At 38.7% G+C, this 16,849-nt stretch overlaps 1 protein-coding gene and 1 long non-coding RNA gene across 11 annotated transcripts in view; one reads left to right on the top strand and one right to left on the bottom strand.

Annotated features, from left to right (window-relative positions):
• Window positions 1-16,849, top strand: part of lilli (lilliputian) — a 199,455-nt gene that overhangs the window by 64,825 nt on the left and 117,781 nt on the right. For 2 of the 10 annotated variants that reach the window (XM_067352926.1, XM_067352909.1), the window contains exon 1: window positions 7,472-9,732. The exons of the other annotated variants lie outside the window; for them this stretch is intronic. The gene's annotated coding sequence lies outside the window, so the exon portion shown is untranslated. Of the gene's footprint in view, window positions 1-7,471; window positions 9,733-16,849 lie in introns of those variants that run through there. 10 annotated transcript variants of the gene reach the window in all.
• Window positions 336-9,614, bottom strand: LOC136999348 (uncharacterized). The gene is made up of 3 exons (XR_010889709.1): window positions 9,484-9,614; window positions 1,252-1,369; window positions 336-467 (listed from the first exon to the last, which is right to left on the bottom strand). It is a non-coding gene; the product is annotated as an uncharacterized lncRNA (long non-coding RNA).

Below are 16,849 nucleotides of genomic sequence, written 5' to 3'. Positions count from 1 at the left end.
AGACAGAGTAAACTTTGCCTTTCAAAAATAATCCGCTAAATAACTCATATCGTCTAACAATATTTTTTTTTATCTCGCGATTTTTGCCGAGTTTTCGCGACGTGACTGAAAAATCAAATTCACATCTGAGATATGTATTACTTAACGTGACGATTTTTAGCCGACGGTGCACGACAATAATTCATAATGGAGTGACAAGTTAGATCGTGCTGTGCCAACTAAAATTGCCCGCTTTTAAGCGAATATCATTTTCGTGTTATCGAGCAGCGTAAGCGTCATCGCGCGCCGAAACGTATTTTATTGTATGCCTGTTCAGGGAACCGTTCCGGTTAATGGAGGAGAAAGTCATTTTCGACTTTGATGCGTCCGCGTTACGACACACCGCTCCTCGTAGTCCAGCTTGTGAAACTAATTTCGTTTGAATCGCAAAGTTATGCCTTTTTGGCACACGGAAGTGTTTCTGCAACCTAAAATAAATTTGATTAGCGAGAAATGATTCATCGCACTTTCTATTATTACAAACATTACGCAGCGATGACTTTTAAATGATTTCCGCTGTTAAGCGGAACAACTTATTTGAAGACTAATTACTCTAAAATATGTAATATTTTCAACACATTATAAAAAAATTAAAAAATGATTAGCCTTTCGGAGCCTTATATTTTGATAAGTATTTAGCGTTCTAAAAATTTTACTAGATCTGTTTCAAAAGACAGTTTTAACTGAAAACTAATGATTTCGCATTTGTGATTTTTTCCGTTTCGAAAACAGTTTTCTGTTTGGTTTTTCAAGATTATCGGTCGAGCTCGCCGTACAAAGTTTCTTGAGGATTCATCGCGATAACCCAGCATAAAATCTGAACTCATCCAATTCCGCAGCGGCCCATAAAACTCGCTCGCGGTCTCGCATCGACCTATTATACAGCGTCTCTAGAAGTATCGGCGATATTTCGCGGAGCTTTAGCGCCGACAGCGACGAGAAATTTTATATACGCATAGCTGGTGGCGTCCTCGCCTAAGCTCTCGCTAACGTAAGAGGCCATTCCGCCTTTCCTCATGAAGTAAGAGTCGCGATATCAGTAAGAAGAGAAGGGAGTATATGCGCGCGAGCAATGGGAGGAGGGGTAGGTCTTATCTGGGGCAATAGAACGCGTTGTACCTTCTTTTACTGGCGCAAACTGCGTCCGGGCAACAAAAATGAACACCGCGACGTCAGCTTGCGCGAATTGATCGGAAAACTTGTTATAATTACCGCGCATCCAGTTTCCACCCGCAATTCTTTCGCTTTACGGTGCGAAATCGGACGTCGTAATACATTTGCGATAATCATCCTCGAATTTTGACGCGATCGCATAAATACAGGATATCCGCTGAAAAAAAGAATATAAAATTGAGATAGTCGTTCTTCGATAAATTTCTAAGTCTGAAATTGAATTCAATTTGTATCCAACAAATGAAAAATAAAAAGTAAGAGAATAAAAATAAAAATGATTGAATTTCTTTAAAACTCGATTGTCGTGTTCTAAATATAGAATTCGAAATTGTTCGAAAACAAATTTAATTTGTAATAAGCTCGAGCCATCATTATTATAATACTGAAAAGCAAAATGAAAATTAAATGTGCACTAAGGAAGAGAGTCAATTTTAAATCTATATAAAGTTCTAAAAAAAAATACGAAAACTTTATATATTTATTTCTGTACATAATCTTTCGATAATATGATCTGAATTGATTTATAAATTGCGTAATTTGATATAGAAATTATCTGTAGATATATTTCGTTACATAATTGATCGCAATCGAGGCTCGCAAATGTTATTGTCGTTGTTATCAAGCCGTATCAAAACTGTATCAGTGGGTAATCTCGATTATTCGCCACATATTTTGTCAAATCAGCTGGCTAGTTAAACTCAAGGCTGAAAACAGAGAGGTGTAAACTGCTGCAGAAATCGTCGTGTTTAATGCGACGTGGGAAATGAGATTCGTGTCCCGCTCTCGCGCACGGCGGCGCAGATAAAAATAATCCACTGACTAAGATCTAGGTTTCGACGGCTCTATTATTACTTCGAGTCTTACTCATCGGGGGAAGAAAGAAATTGCGCGCGCGTTATTTGCGAGATCTTTTTCTCACAAAGAAAACAAAGATTTAAAAACGAACTCGATAAGGGAAAATACTCGTCGACTCTATTTGTTTAGTCATGAAAGTATGTTATCGTGTCTCGCCGGAAATAAGATGAAAATTCAGAGATTATAGATTATATATATTAGCTGATAAAAAGTTCTAAAATAATATTCTGATAACATACTGTATTTCAGTACAGTGTGTACTATGATTACAGTGTACTGTAATCAGTACAAGAGTAATTAAGTGCAATTTTTATAAGTTTTTATTTTATGCAGAACGTGCTTCAATTTGTCCGAATAGGAGTGTTCTGTTTAAAAAAAATATAAATAAAATATAAAAATAGGAAACTAAAAATGTTCAATTATCGGTTTTGATGTTCATATTAAATGTACTTCTGATTAAAAATGAACTTAAATAAAAATTAATATTAATTTTACATGTTCTAATTGAGATTATGCGAATTAAAAGAACATATGAGTTGTTATGAAAAGATTATTTCATCATATAATATATGATAGATAGAATACCTGAAATTAACGTGAAATAATGAACTTATGAACGTCGGCAACTTTTAACATGGATACTGATTAAACTTTAGAAGTTCGATTGCAAAAGTTAACGGACAATGTTTGACGATAATATTTAGCGCATTTTCGAAACTCACGAAATTAATCGTTGTGGAAAATTTTTCCCATGGTCAGGTTTATCTCGGGCCATAATTGCGGCAAGGAGGAAGCGTTCTCGTTTTAGCAGTTTCTCTATTTGTGGTGTTGAATTTATTTCACGGACTCGCGCGTTTTCGCAAATATTGGGAATATAACGTAAATTATTCTTATTATTTAGCATTTTGCGATTCGAATTTCCATGAAATTTCAGCTGTTTTATATGTTTATTTTATATATTTGTTGGAACAAATGATATATTTTCAATGAAACCACGATATTCCGCTATCGGTCTACATAAAGTTTGTGAGATTTATTACAATTAGTAACTGCAACATAATTTTAGTAATTATAACCAGACTAAGCATATTCTTTTTATTAAAAATAGAAACTTGCCAAGAAGAATATCCGAGATCAATAAATATGTAAATTGATTCGCAATCAGCGCATATACCATAATTGCTTTTACAAGCAATACATTTCGTACAGATATCTTGTAAAACTGTGGATGGAGAATCCTCCATGGTTTTTACATTATAATTTCAGAGCTAATTAAACTAACATCAGATAGTATCATTATGCACAATAATCCAATTAAAAACATTTTTAATCTTTTGATGCAGAGTTTTATCTTCTGCAGCAGACATAAGAGCTTAATACTCTTCCGCTGGATACTCTTTCAAAATAAATACTCGATAAATCCGGAGATTAACTGTATCGAATTGCGAAAGAGCTGACGATAGATATGAACGAATTTTGGGAATTAATTGCGACGCCCATAAGCTTGAAACGTCAAACGCGCTCTAGCATCCTAATAAAAAAAGCGGCGGCGTCATTATTCGCGCGAACGGGACACTCTGTATAAATTTTCCTTGCGGTGTTGCTGCCTTTTATCGCAAGCATTTAATAACCCCTAACTCTTTACAACTTCATAACGTTGACAAAATAATTGCCTTTAAAAATGTTTAAGGACTTTCGCGACCTGATTACTGCGACAAGACGACGGATAAATCAGTAGCCACCAATTAATTTCGCGGGGATATGATTTTCTCTTTCTCTCTCTTTCTCTCTCTCTCTCTCTCTCTCTCTTTCTTTCCTTCTCTTTCTTTTCCTGCACGAATGCGGATTTGCATTTTTCCGTAATGGCTATTCAATTCCGCGACATCGGTGCCTCCGGTAAAATAGTTTCGCGAATTTTCGCGCGGCTCACCAGCGGCGAATTTTTGTACGACTCACCTTTTTGTGTCGCTATTTCGATTAATAATTAGAGCTTTCTAATCAATGATAATTGATCAATTAATAATTATTATCTCACTGATTTATTTAAAAATGTACATGTTTTATATTATATATCAGCACTTTAGAGACAGAATATGTTAAGTCACATGATATATGACTTATAATTTTTCAGGAGAGGAGAAGAATCTAGAGATTTTTGTTAAGATTAATTTCTTTAAAATCTTTAAACGACGTAATTAAGGACTTAAAACTGTTTGCCGTTGGATAAAAATTGGAGTATAGAATCTTGTGACAATAATAACTCAATTATCGAAAAAATGTGAGTTAACATATATTTGAGGTGCTGATATGTATATTTGGATCGAATCTTCACATTTAACTATATAACTTAATTACTGCTAGAAAGGAAAGTATAAAGATATATGCAGTATTGCGAAACTATATATCTTTTGACCAATATGACATATCACTCTTATCTATAAAAGGAGCAGATATATTATAATTTACTATTTTAATTTGCGAGTGCAAATTACTCTCATAGCGGCAAGAGTAGTTTCATACAGGATGTCATTAATTTCAAGAATCAATTAAAGCGCACATTATTTTTGTGTTATAGAAAATAACGTGGCCAATTTTGCCGTTGTACACTTATTCGTCATTTGTCATCGGAAGTGTACAACCTGATAAAGACCGTTATTTCGCGACGTTGTTTTGTTTTATCTGCGTAGAAAGAGAGAGGACTTTGCTTGATTTTTTTCTTACTGAGACACACGAGCGATAATTCAAAGCGCTATCGTCCCTCCTCTCCTCTCCCCTCCCTCTAATAGATAACGAGAGTGATAAATAAAGAGGCATCTTGAAAGAGAATCCTCTCCTACAGTTTTCCTTTTTTTTCACCTTGATTATCTTGAATCTTTCTTTCAATGCCTTCAAATTACTGTTGCTAATGTAGAAACGTGAAAAAAAACGCCGTAAATGCCATGCAACTGGAGCCTCGAAAATAATCAGCCTTAAATCACAAACAAATTAAATAGTGAAATTTATTTTAACGCAATATAATGAAATTTATAAAAATTATTATTGGATTCAAAGAATATCTTAACTTTGTTTTCAATATACTTACAATTTTATAAATCAAATGGTTAACAATGTATAATTTGATTTGTTGTTTTAATATACAATACTTATTCAAGGTATTCAATATATAACAAGCATAAATATCGCGAAATAATTGGATTTCTCAATCGTTGCGATTTTTCATAATAAAAGAAGTTTGAGAAACACTGGTCTACATATATTTTATGTATATTTCACGTCGAAAAGAATCAACGTCGTTACGTATTGCGCGCTTATTATTCATGAACGCGCGTTGACTCTTAATTTAACACAACGCAATGTGAAACCGTAGTATATTTTATAGTAATTACTTGATTATAAAGTGTGTAGTATATCTATAAAGATAGAACTCCGAAGCGAAGGTTAAGATGACACGGCGACGGTCCAGGGACATAATCGATTACTCGAGATAATAATAATGGAGCGGCGGATGGCGGTCAAGGAAAAGTAAACGGAAGCCGCTGAGAGGAAAGACAAACAGATTTTCTTGGATTTTTTTTCTTTCTTCCTTCTTTGTCCTGGTTTTCGCTTTGTTTAAGAAAGAAAAAGTCATGTTTCAGTTAGTTCGAAAGAAGAAATATTTTCAAACAGAAAGTTTAAATTATTACTGGCGGGTCGATATAAAAAAAGTGGTTAACAATACTTTAAATAAATTCTGAATACATGAATATTAGAATTTATAGCAAATATTGATGCGACGTCATTTCTGCCGAGTATATTGATAGTTGAAATAAATATTACCTCATTTAAATTTTACATCAGTCTTTTTAGCGTAAAATCATATGTTAATGATAGCGAATGATAATAAGCCGTGATGCGAAGTATTTAACAAAGGCAAACAGTCGCTCCTTCCTCCCCCTCGACTTCCGTCTCCCGTTTTCGACCTTTCGTCGACGGACAACGGTGAGAGCCGTGGTGCAGGTCAGAAACATCAAGCCGGACGGCGGACTCCGGCGGGGCGTTGCGATTGTCAGCACGAGAGATCGAACCGAATGGTGGAACCGTCGGGATTTCCTCGGCACGCCAATTTAGCAAAGTGATTGACAGACGGTAGCTTGATGGCGTTTGGCTTCAAACTCGCCGGTACTAGTATCACCAACAACGAGTTACTCCGACCGAATGATTTTCACTCGAATTGCCTTCAGCCATCAGCAGTACTGCTTTGCGACTGTTGCATCCCGAAAGTGTTTGATAATTTTTTGTTTATTCTTCAAAATCAAGCTAGCACTTTAAAGGAAAAGATTGAGACGCCATGGTTGTTGTACGAAGCACGGTCAAACATAAAAAATACTGTAGGAATATTTTTATTACTGGATAAGAATCACTGTGAGAGTATTATTAAGGAAGTGGATAAAATGTTATTTAAGACGGATCGACTAGATGAATTTGTTAGCGAACATTAGAAGACTTATTATAAAGTAGGTTAACAGTATTGCCATTTTAAATCGACTTCTAACTTTATTTTTGATCTCATTTTATATTTAGAATTTCGGAATATTAATACGAATTCAAATACGTGCTGAATAGAATAACAGCTTATAGAAGTTGAATCGAATTATATCTGGATCGATCAAAACCAGACATGCTATAAGTGCCGCGTTCTTAAAGTGACTTACTAAAAAGGATATGTCTGCGAAAGGCGATTGCGGATTGTAAAACGCCGATTTGGCACATCAATTTATTGCACAGAAGGGCTAAAACAGTATTGCAGAGCGAAAATATGAGAAATATTTTATCTGTTGTTTCGAAACAAATATTCTCAAGTTTTTATGCTCAACGTAGTCTTCTTATATCGAGTCTTCGGTGAAAAATCGACGTCCAACCGAAGTATACTATTTCTGGGTGGTACGAGATAATTTTAGAAATTCCATTTGATCCTCGCCGACAATGACGATGAGTTTTTCACTCGCTGCGCGCCAGACTGCGTGTGTATCGATCCCTTCACGCAGGACGGTTTTCGCCAAAACCGACACACTGCTTTGTAGCAGCTTTGTTTCGTGAAGCGCTTTGTTCGAGTATTAGTCATAGGTCTAGCAGGCGATGGTTACGTCTCGAATTTCAAAGCGAGCTTAACACAATATTATGTGCCGCGAGTTGAGAGAAAGAGAGTCTAATTGCCGCTTGGAATCGGCGGCGTTAGATCGAAGTCATTTGCGGACAAAACGTGCCCATCCTTTCCCTCGCGGGACACCAAGGGATCCCGTTGGAAAGTTTTTCCGTTTACGGCCGCATAAATATGTATATGCGGTATGTGCGCTCACATCTACGCCTGGCTTTACACGATGCTGGGATAAAATCTGCTATGCGTAATTAGGGTTTCTCCTGAGAGCGGGATGGATTAATTGGTGCCGGCCGATTTTTCGCGACACCGTTGAATTATTTCTCTGTTCGCGTTACATTACGCTCGACATGTTAATTATCGTAATTACGGATCGCGCACGCGAAACGCGCGTGCATAATGCAGGTGTCTTGTCGCTCGCGCAATATCCCAAAACAAATTGCCGCCGCGCTTATTACTCATAAACGACGATTAATCGTTACAGCTAAAACAGTGAGCTATCCGCTTTTAATTATTTACACGCCAGCGTACACGGCTTTACCGTGCATGTAGAATGATGTAGACCATTACTAATGAAGCTTTTTTTGTTGCGGCGCTATTGATGAAACCAATTGATTAACATCGATTCTTGTCTATCGAAAATTTGATAGGAATTTATTTCCTTTAAGCAGACATCTATCGTTTATTAATTATTTTAATTAATTTCAGTTTCGCTGTTGCGCTCAATATCATCTATTAACAATTAATTAATCTCTATTTCTTTATTGCGATACAATTGCATTTGTTAATTTATTAATATATATTAATTACATTTGTTTCTTCAAAATTTCTATTTCCTGTCATTTTTAATTATTACTCGAGCTTATTTTGATGTTTTTTTTAATCGTAACTTTTGGCAAAACACAGTCTGCGAGTATTATTTCGTCGAATATACGACGAAGGTTTTCTTTTACTCCGACTTGGCGCGGACGACGACAGCCTCTGTTTCCCTACCCGTTCTCACCCCGTTTCCTGGCTTATATACGTTACGCCGCATCCAGCACGAGTCACTACCACCAGCGGCTCACGAGACTGTCACGATAGTCCACTACCATTATATCGGACGGCATTGCGCCTGGCGGTTTCCGCACGGCGCGGCGCGCTCGGACGAGGTGGAGGAACATAGCGGCGTAGGAATCGCGCGACGGCGGAGGTGGTGGAGGTGCGGAGGAGTAGGAGGACGTGGAGTAGGTTGCGCGCGCGGCCATTTTGATAATCTCCCACTCCTCCGCGCCCTCCTCCCCGTTTTCCTTCTTTCTTCCACTCCGTTCTGTAACTCACTCCTTCTCTGCCACTGTTTCTCTCATTTCAATCTTCCTGCCGCTCTTTCTGTCTTCCTCCTCCCCGCTGCGCGCTCTCCGTTGCACGCTCTCCGTTGCACGCACGCACACAAGAAACGCCAGACGCATACCGACACGTGCCCGTACACGCGTTCGGCTCGCTCGCGCGCCTTTTTCTCCTCTCCTCTCGTGCTCTCGTAGTATGCACGAGCTCTCGTTCATCCTTTCTTTCTCTCCTTCTCTCTCTTTCTCATTCAATCTCGAAAGAGCGAAGAGTAGTTGGCCGTCCCTGTGACGGTGGTCGCTAGTGTCGCGGATTTTCCTCCTCCCTCATCCTCTCTCTCTCTCTCTCTCGTTTCCTTTCCTCTCCCACTCTTTACTCTTCCTCGTTCGCTCTTCCTCTCTCTCCTCCGCGCGCGCTCTCTTGGAGCGGCCGACACGCGCTCTCCTCTCACGCGTACCGATACACACGGCACCCACACATTGTTGCACGCGCACACATACGCTCCATCTCGCTCCCGTCCCGCGCCCTCTCTTCGTCTCGACCGGAAGGTGCCAGTTTCTCGTCGACCATCGTCTGGCGCGCAACGCTCGTTCGCGCTACGTCCCGGTCTCCGTCTCTTGTCACGTCGCCTCGCGTCGCGTCTTGTCTCTCGATACTCGTCGTCGATTTCTCCCGCGGCGGACCGACGTGTGACGTTGAGTCCGCGCGGGTGTGTGTGTGTGTGTGTTTGGCTGTGTGCGCGCTACGCGGAGAGATAATCGCGTTGCTTCGCGTGAAACAGTGCTGGTGCATCGGCTGCTCCGCTACTCTCCGCATTCTCTCGGATTGCCTGCGCTTCCCTACTCGCGTCATCGTTTATATATTTCGACAAGTGCAACGTTAGTAGTAGTGTTCACAAAATCAGTGATACCTCTTTTGTTTGCGAGTTTTTTTTTCCAAGAGAAAGAGAAAGAGCTCACCGATTTTCCGTGTGCGACGAGCCGGAGCGCGCGCTTCTTGGATTAGCCGCTCCCCGCGTGTTGCCTTCCGTCACGGCGCGATCGTACGGGAACTCGGCGAGAGAATGAGAGTGCCTTCGTCGTTGCCGTTGTTGACGAGTGCCTCGTGTGATTGCTTCGGTGATCGTAGTGATAATCCGCCGCCGAGATCGCTTTCGGTCAGCCCGACGACAGCAGGCGTCGTTGTCGCTCGCTTCTCCTGAACGCACGGTGAGTTCCCCTCTCGTGTGCGACGTTAGCTCGCTGTGGTTTTATTGCGAAATGACGCGTAATCAGCCAACATTGCGCGTAATTCTATCGCGGTACATCGCGCGCTGCGTCGCTCCGCAAAACATCGCATCAGCTTAATTCTTGTTATTCGGACAAGCTGATTTAAGTCACAGGCAGGTTGCCAATAATTTGTTAATAGCTGTGACGTATAATCGTTTGCGATTGTGTGGAAGATTGCGAAAATACGTCGTTAAAAAATTTCGATTTACGTGATAATTTCACAATGACGTCACGATGTTTAATTGTTTATGGGTGAATAGGCAGCAAGCAAAGACTATTTTGAATTTTTATTGCTCGGAAATATTGTTTTACGCGGTGGAAAATTTTACAATAATTTTTCAGTTATAAAATTTCTCGTGTAATTATCTCTGGATTTGCCGGAAATCTGTCGTAAACTCTATCGCGAATTGCGTCTTTAGCGATAATCCATTTGGGAAATTTGTAGTAATTAATAGCTGCAACGATCGATTTCTCAGTAACGACAAGATGATGCATGATCACTGAAGAATGGCGCATTAGCTTGTTGATACGTCCACCTAGATCCCTTATTTATGAATATTGCTCTAATTAAACACTAACCATTTTATGACCGATGCTACAAAGTGGAAACGTTGTGTCAAGTAACGCGTTAAATTTTCCATCTGCGCGTATTAATTATCTCCCATAGCACACATGGATTGAAATAATCCGCTATTATATCTGTGGAGGCGCTAAATATTATCTGATGACAGTGAGCGTTACGTTGAAGGTATCCGCGCGTGTTGAACATCGTCTCGAGATGATCGATCCGGCTCGAAAAGTCAGGGTCGACTATCGCGATTCGCGCTTTCAATTTTAGCGTCCGACGAAACTGCAATCGGTCGATAGCCACACGTGAATGCCTACAGCGACGCGCAGCGAAATATATTTTGCACGTTGTCAGAAAATTTTCATTTTTCTGGTGTCTTATCTCGCGTAAATATAGGAAAGAAATATACAATATTGGAAAACCGTCCGAGATAGTCGCGTGAGAGAAGTCTGCGACGATGCTCATGATTATTGTCGCAATCTTTACTCTCTGGCTCCCGCCGCGTCTTGCTTCGGTATTGCGAAAGTGTTTTCGCGATCATCGGCCACTTTGCAAATGTGTATACGTCTTAAGGTTTGTTTACACTGCATTATTTTTAGAACGATATGCTGAACGATGTAACGATATCAAACGCGTTCCTTTATCTATCTACCGCAAAGCGTGCGCGCTGTATTACAAAATGTATTATGCTCTCAATTTATATTCGTGATGAATGGTCCCAAAAATTTTCGGGGAGGGCGGAACCTATTTCAGAATGTGTTCCGCTTTGTTAAACGATAAATTCAAACTTTGTCCGCATTTATAGTTTGTTATTTTCATCACGCTTTTGATGCATGGAATATTATATAAACGCCGGCAACGCTCGGTTTGATCGTTGAAAAATCCTGTGGTATAAACACAATCGTATTGTTTATTCTCCATTTAATTCGGGCGACAAAAACAAAGTTCTCGAAATAGCACGTCGGGAACAATGCGCTCGTCGCGCCGATCGTGTGATTCATCTTGCGGCATTAACATCTGTCGAAATTCCATTTTTTTATGAATCATTTTTGTCAGTGCGTTCGGAGTTTCGGTGGGAAGCACGCAGAACGGCAAAGAAAGCAGTTTCTGCTTGTCAGCATTATCGTCACCGAGCGATAACACTTCGTTCTCGAGAGGTTGAAACTCCGCGGCGAGTTACTGCTTGCTCGCATTTTAAAGTCGGTTGTTTATACAAACGGCCGATAAATCTTCATTTCAACCGAATGCCGTCTTTCGGTTGTTTCGGCATTTATCTAGTCTCACAAATAGATCTCTCAACTTTTTCTTTCAAGAGACAGACAGGATATTTTTACTTTGTTTTCTAAGAAAGAGTAAATTGACAAGCAGAACTGCCTGAAATATTGAGAAATATACCGTAAAATTCGAATCTATTTAAAATTTGCATTTGCCACAGTTGACAAAAGTGACCATTGCATTTCTTTTTGTGGGATTTCATGCTGGGTGCAGTAAAACTAAAAATTCTGTTTATATACCTGAGAAAGGTTATTTCTCAATGGTCAGAAAAATAACTGTCTTATATAACTTATCATCATGTAACCTTCAACAGATGTCATGGTGTTTTTGCATTTGTTTATCGTCTTTTTGATTTGTGAAGGTTTCTTTTCATTGGTGTTTGAAAAACATTTTTACAAATAAATACATAACATCTCGAATGATATTCGGGTGATCTTTCAATTTTTTTCGATATACATTGAAAGATAATAATCGATTATGTTTGGAGCCCATGACATAATCGATTAATCTTGTCTAAGAACTTGCTAAGAACACGTCTATTGAGGGTTAAGTATACTGGATCAGTAATAAGAGGTTGAGAAACTGTACGAGCCAGATGTCGCATCGCGAGCCACGAAATTGCGCTGTTTTAAGGAAAACGCGGAGAATGTTAGGAGCCGCTTTGTGCCATCGTATTGCAAGAAGCAAGAAAAACGTCACAGGTCGTTCCGCGCGACGTTTTACGGCCGATCCATCTCTGTCCATAAAATAAATCTCGTTATTTTACGAACCGACCGCGTGTCCCGGATTTTCTCTTCTGAGACTTTATCGTTGTCCAAGGACGATGAATCTTCCCCGCTTCGGCCGCGTTTTTCTCAAGACATCAAGGCGAGGGAGGGGAGGAAAAGCAGTGGGTATTCTTCGGTGACGTCATACGAGGTCAAAGGCCCAAATGCGAAAGACAAGAGAGAGAGAGAATTAAATATTACGAATAAGATATGTAAAACATTTCTGAATTCCATCTCGGCGAGCTCTTATCGCTTTTCATTCATGAATTTAGACTATTTTTCCTTAGCTAAAATTTTGTTACGTCCTATTTTCTCTTATAGTTTTTATGTTAATTATCAAATACTTAATTATCTTGCAAATTTAGCTTAATTAAAAATTCCATTAATCTTCGCGAATTCGGAGCTAAAATATAAAATCGACAGATTTTTATCAGATACTTATTATTATTAAACATAATTATTTTATTTTAAATTGCGCTCTTATATTCTTCTTATTTTTGATATTCAATTTCTCCATCATTTTACGCGTGGGGTTGTCCAATGAAGCGAAGGATCAATTTAATTCGCGGAATTTTTCGAACTATCGTCTTGAAACTCCATCTTAATTCGTCATCCTGTTTCACATTTTCTTGGTTTTGCTGATGCTTTCTCGGACTTCCTCGCTGCTTTATCACGTAATCTCATATAAACGGCACAATCTCATTAGCCGCATTCTATTTCTTTTCAATAATAATGCATGACAGTAATGTATACGTAGTGCAGATGTTTACTCTTTTTTTTTCTGAACGTGGTTATCCCTTTAGACGCGCCGATAATCGCTAATTAATTATGTCCGACTAAACGGAGCACTGACGTCATCACCTACGTCATTTTTTTCAGTACGTAGCATTTTATCGCGAAAGCATTATCGCCTTTCATTATTAATAACTTGGGAAAAAAGACACAAGAGTAATTCAATTTTTGACGAAAAAGTTTCGGTTTTTAGATTGTTACTGTTTTATTTTTTCTCCCGAATATTCACGGCTTAATAATTGAAACAAACACGAAGTTGAAATGTGCTCCATTTTTTACTCGATCGAAAGAAATTGAAATGATGATAAACGCGTTCCTTGTTTGTTTCTCCTTGTTCGCTGTCGCGTGTCGTCGCGCTTATTTCGCGTTATATAAGCGGAAAGAGGAGGAGAAGGACGATAGAGAGAAGAAGGGGGCGAGATTCAACGCTAACGTCGCGGAATCGTGATGCCTTTTTAAAATGACATACGATACGCATTAATTCATGTCAAAAACATACAATATCGCAATTATTAGTGCATTTTATTCAGAATTGAAACTAATAGTATAGAATGCAGACATTTCTTTTAATTAGTTAATTACGTTAGAAAAATTAAAAGCAACTGTTTTTGTGTTTACGCTGTTTGTTTAAAGGTCAAATTAATTAAAGCTAAAATAAAAATTAATTAAATTGTAAAAAAGCTGTACAAAGCAAATAACAATTTGTATAAAAATTAACAAGCGGGATCACGCAAGGATATTTTTTTAATAATGTTTGCAATATTTCACTAAAAGGAGCTTACAATTTATACTTTAATAAAAAAAAAATGCAACAAATTAATAGAAATGAATAAAATTGACAAACTTTGAAGATAACCAATATTTGAAGGCTAGAAGCGATGTCTTGATTGAAATGCCTTTCAAGGTCGCTAATATATCTATCATTTGAGATGCACCGATGATTTACGGGTCCGGTTTTCGGGAAAGGAAAGGCAGAGAGATAAACCAGCACTTTAGTACGCCCTGCGGAAAAGGAAGTGTGACAGGAGGCAATACATTTCATTGATATTACGAACGCATGTGCTATTCCGGCTCGAAGAAAATTTTCTTGTCTCGTAGAATCCACGTGAAGAAAGTCCTAGCGTTTATGATGATCGTTAAAAGAGTTTAGGACGGGAAAGAATTCTGTCGTCGTAAAGGTACCGAAGAATGCCGTTATTGCCATAAGATGATGACGTTTTCAGTGCCGGAGCATTCTTGAAGCGGTCTCTTCGCACACAAAGTGTTACCACTGGGCCTCCGTTTCATAATAAAATTACGACTTCATCGTGAAGCTAATATGAGAACCGAGCTTGTTTTTACAACAACTTACGTAAATACACTTTTGCGTCAACTCCATTCGCCGCGCCATCCGATGGATTTGATTTGAAAACGACATGAAATGCGAATTGACGCATCACGCATTATATCCGACGGAATAAGAGCGTTGATAACGTCCGATAATGTGCACCCGCTGGGCGTGATAATGAATGCGGGAATGAATTAAGTACGTGCGATGAGTTTGAGTTTGAGTCTGATATACACAGTTGATCATTGATTTATTATTATTATTATTGTTGTTAATGTTATTAGTATTATTAAGCGCTATTAACTCAGTGCTCCGGAATTAATCCTCTTTATCAAATAACGTTACCGTATTTAAATAGAAAATGACTTTAAATACCTTAATAGAACAAGCATTGTGATTTATGGCTTTAAATTACGAATGTAGCTGCAAAATTCAGTTTTTCGGACTGTCTTTTCGGGAAACAATTAAGATTTTGCTCCCGCCAAAGTAATCAGTAAAGTTGGTTATTAAAGTTCGTTTTCGAGTAATGCTTTATTCGACTAATACCGACTAATTTGCAATCGGAGTTACAATCCATCTTTAAGTAATACCTCGTTTCGCTAATGCCAACTAAATCCGACTACTTAGTACTGTGCCAAAAGTTCGCGTCGACGTGATTGTGAAAAGATTTTGATATTTGCATCTCTTTGTATGTGTTTTTGGTCCAAAGATACCCTTTTCACCTGCTCTTTCTCTTCGATTTGACAAATGTATCCTGCTTTTCGCGAGCAATAAGCATTTTTGCGCGTATTCGTGAACGCGTCACGGTTCGTCGTCGGGCATATTGCATAACCGTGTCGACAGTGAATAAGCCATAAATACGAACGGACTTTAATTTTGCCGAAGTGATACGTCGACAAAGTTAAACGTGCTTCGGAACTTCTTTTCGTATTGTCGCTAGACCGTTCAATGCCAACGCGGTAGAAAAAAGAAATCGAAATCCCAAAGAACCCTTTTGTTGAAAGAACCCCTGTCGTTTGTGAACTCTGAAACTTCAGCAGTTGGAAATTAGACGAAGTTTTCTAGTCATGCCACGATAATGATCTCTAGATTTTCGAGTAAGTCTGTGAAAATTTTTTAGCAAAGAAGAAAGTATTTGAATTTATTAACGAATTTTTTATTATTCCTCGAAAATTATTTTATTTTTTAATTTAATTAAAATCTTTATAGATCACATTAAATAAATGTTTATTTTCGATTTTTAAAATGCTAAATGTGTATTGTGTCAATAATTTTTTTTAGATGAGAAATATTACTTCAAAATGATACAAATTTTTATCGATAGAATTCCGTGCAAGCGGCTTTACGTGGAAAGCGTCGCGGACACATTTGCAAATTGCGAGAACGTTTTTAGTTTACTTCTGCGAACGGAACGGTCGATCTCCGGGTTGCGCGAATACAATAGCGTTGGCTTTCTCGCGAAAATCTGTATAATGTTCAGATGAGCGGCGAGATGTATTCCCGGTATACGCGGTGTTTGCGGAACGTCTCTCGAGGTCGTCTTTAATTTTGCGCGAAATGTCAAAACGTTGACAGCGTGGCAACGAGTAGCTTAAATCGTTTAATAAGTACATTCAAGGAGATTAGCAACGACGGTAATGCTACGAAATGCTCTCGGCTTTCGAAGGTCGCGCATCGGCGTCTTACTGCCGCCGTGCGAAACGATGTCAGTGTGTCAGTGTCAATGGAGCCGAGTCATCGGGCCCGCCGTGCGTCGATTGTGATTCAACGGGAAGATGATTTTGCTAATCTGCCGTAATATCGACTCCTATCCGTAACGGTGTCAGCAAGCGGGAGAGGAAGAGGGAGAGAGAGAGAGAGAGAGAGAGAGAGAGAGATAAAGACGGAGAATACGAACAATGTAACTCACGCGTAATATCTATATCATTAGAGAGATTGAATCCATTTCCGATGCTTCTGTGACATGTTACCTCGACTCACGCTATTGTCGCTTCCACGAACGCGGTTGGTTCGAGTTATTTCGGATTTCTGCTACGACCTCGATACCTTAAAGATACACTTACACGTGCGATAAAAAATCAATTGTGGTTTACTTATTTATGTTTGATAAAAAAATTTTTGACTTGAATTTTTTTTAAATATAATATAAAAAATGTGTCGGTTTTTTTTTATTCAAAGTAAATTGTAAAAAAATGTGTGCTAAATTTGGCGAATATTTAACAATATCTCGAATCGAAGGAACCATTTTTTTACCTTTTCTGAAGAGCAGAATTAAATTTCTGGAGATGCAAATGTATTACTCCGATATTTTTCCTCAATTTGCGATGT

The sequence above is a fragment of the Linepithema humile genome, chromosome 1, assembly GCF_040581485.1.
Source record: "Linepithema humile isolate Giens D197 chromosome 1, Lhum_UNIL_v1.0, whole genome shotgun sequence".
NCBI classification, from domain to species: domain Eukaryota; kingdom Metazoa; phylum Arthropoda; class Insecta; order Hymenoptera; family Formicidae; genus Linepithema; species Linepithema humile.
Note: the sequence above shows the minus strand (reverse complement) of the source record. Positions and strands in the feature narration are given on the sequence as shown.